The sequence below is a fragment of the Rutidosis leptorrhynchoides genome, chromosome 2 (genome assembly GCF_046630445.1).
Source record: "Rutidosis leptorrhynchoides isolate AG116_Rl617_1_P2 chromosome 2, CSIRO_AGI_Rlap_v1, whole genome shotgun sequence".
NCBI classification, from domain to species: Eukaryota; Viridiplantae; Streptophyta; class Magnoliopsida; order Asterales; family Asteraceae; genus Rutidosis; species Rutidosis leptorrhynchoides.
Genome location: NC_092334.1, coordinates 29765932 through 29769105, shown reverse-complemented (window position 1 = coordinate 29769105; position 3174 = coordinate 29765932).

Sequence of the window (3174 nt, the reverse complement as noted above, 5' to 3'; positions counted from 1 at the left end):
TTACCATGGATTTCATCACTAAATTGCCATGGACTGCAAGTGGTTTTGATACTATTTGGGTAATAGTTGATCGTCTCACCAAATCAGCACATTTCCTGCCAATAAGAGAAGATGACAAGATGGAGAAGTTAGCACGACTTTATTTAAAGAAAGTCGTCTCCAGACATGGAATACCAATCTCTATTATCTCTGATAGGGATGGCAGATTTATTTCAAGATTCTGGCAGATATTACAGCAAGCATTAGGAACTCGTCTAGACATGAGAACTGCCTATCATCCACAAACTGATGGGCAGAGCGAAAGGACGATACAAATTCTTGAAGACATGCTACGAGCATGTGTTATTGATTTCGGAAACAGTTGGGATCGACATTTACCGTTAGCAAAATTTTCCTTCAACAACAACTACCATTCAAGCATTGAGATGGCGCCATTTGAAGCACTTTATGGTAGAAAGTGCAGGTCTCCGATTTGTTGGAGTGAAGTGGGGGATAGACAGATTACGGGTCCGGAAATAATACAAGAAACTACCGAGAAGATCATCCAAATTCAACAACGGTTGAAAACCGCCCAAAGTCGACAAAAGAGCTACGCTGACATTAAAAGAAAAGATATAGAATTTGAAATTGGAGAGATGGTCATGCTTAAAGTTGCACCTTGGAAAGGCGTTGTTCGATTTGGTAAACGAGGGAAATTAAATCCAAGGTATATTGGACCATTCAAGATTATTGATCGTGTCGGACCAGTAGCTTACCGACTTGAGTTACCTCAACAACTCGCGGCTGTGCATAACACTTTCCACGTCTTGAATTTGAAGAAATTTTTTGCTAAAGAAGATCTCACTATTCCGTTAGATGAAATCCAAATCAACGAAAAACTTCAATTTATCGAAGAACCCGTCGAAATAATGGATCGTGAGGTTAAAAGACTTAAGCAAAACAAGATACCAATTGTTAAGGTTCGATAGAATGCTCGTAGAGGACCCGAGTTCACCTGGGAATGAGAAGATCAGATAAAGAAGAAATACCCGCATTTATTTCCAGAAGATACGTCAACACCTCCAACTGCTTAAAATTTCGGGACGAAATTTATTTAACGGGTAGGTACTGTAGTGACCCGAACTTTTCCATGTTTATATATATATTAAATGAAATTGTTATTTACATGATTAAGTGTTTCCAACATGTTAAGCAATCTAACTTGTTAAGACTTGATTAATTGAAATAGGTTTCATATAGACAATTGACCACCCAAGTTGACCGGTGATTCACGAACGTTAAAACTTGTAAAAACTATATGATGACATATATATGGATATATATATAGCTAACATGATATTATGATAAGTAAACATATCATTAAGTATATTAACAATGAACTACATATGTAAAAACAAGACTACTAACTTAATGATTTTGAAACGAGATATATATGTAACGATTATCGTTGTAACGACATTTAATGTATATATATCATATTAAGAGATATTCATACATCATAATATCATGATAATATAATAATTTAAAATCTCATTTGATATTATAAACATTGGGTTAACAACATTTAACAAGATCGTTAACCTAAAGGTTTCAAAACCACACTTACATGTAACGACTAACGATGACTTAACGAGTCAGTTAAAATGTATATACATGTAGTGTTTTAATATGTATTCATACACTTTTGAAAGACTTCAAGACACTTATCAAAATACTTCTACTTAACAAAAATTCTTACAATTACATCCTCGTTCAGTTTCATCAACAATTCTACTCGTATGCACCCGTATTTGTACTCGTACAATACACAGCTTTTAGATGTATGTACTATTGGTATATACACTCCAATGATCAGCTCTTAGCAGCCCATGTGAGTCACCTAACACATGTGGGAACCATCATTTGGCAACTAGCATGAAATATCTCATAAAATTACAAAAATATGAGTAATCATTCATGACTTATTTACATGAAAACAAAATTACATATCCTTTATATCTAATCCATACACCAACGACCAAAAACACCTACAAACACTTTCATTCTTCAATTTACTTCATCTAATTGATCTCTCTCAAGTTCTATCTTCAAGTTCTAAGTGTTCTTCATAAATTCTAAAAGTTCTAGTTTCATAAAATCAAGAATACTTCCAAGATTGCAAGTTTACTTCCAAGTTTTCTAAATCCATTCCAAGTAATCCTCCAAGATCAAGAAACCTTTGTTACTTACAGTAGTTTATCTTTCTAATACAAGGTAATAATCATATTCAAACTTTAATTCAATTTCTATAACTATAACAATCTTATTTCGAGTGAAAATCTTACTTGAAATTGTTTGCGTGTCATGATTCTGCTTCAAGAACTTTCAAGCCATCCAAGGATCCTTTGAAGCTAGATCCATTTTTCTCATTTCCAGTAGGTTTATCCAAGGAACTTGAGGTAGTAATGATGTTCATAACATCATTCGATTCATACATAAAAAGCTGTCTTATTCAACGTTATAAACTTGTAATCACTAGAACGTAGTTTAGTTAATTCTAAACTTGTTCGCAAATAAAGTTAATCCTTCTAACTAGACTTTTAAAATCAACTAAACACATGTTCTATATCTATATTATATGCTAACTTAATGATTTAAAACCCAGAAACACGATAAACACCATAAAACTGGATATACGCCGTCGTAGTAAAATCGGGGGCTGTTTGGGTTGGGATAATTAAAAGCTAAGAAGAACTTTGATTTAAAAGCTATACTTCTGGAAAAATGATTTTTCTTATGAACATGAAACTATATTCAAAAATCATGGTTAAACTCAAAGTGAAAGTATGTTTTTCAAAATGGTCATCAAGATGTCGTTCTTTCGACGGAAATGACTACCTCTTTCAAAAATGGCTTGTAACTTGTATTTCCGACTATAAACTTATACTTTTTCTATTTAGATTCATAAAGTTAAGTTCAATACGAAACCGTGGCCACTGGAATCACTCAAAACGGATTAGAAACGAAGAAATGGCGAGTAAAACAAGATTGATAAAAACTACTCATTTTACCTACGTGAAAGTTAGTAATAAATCTATTCCAACCATAACCTAATCAACTTATATTGTATATTATATAATCTTGAGATACCATAGACAAATATACAATGTTTCGACCTACCATGTCGACCCATCT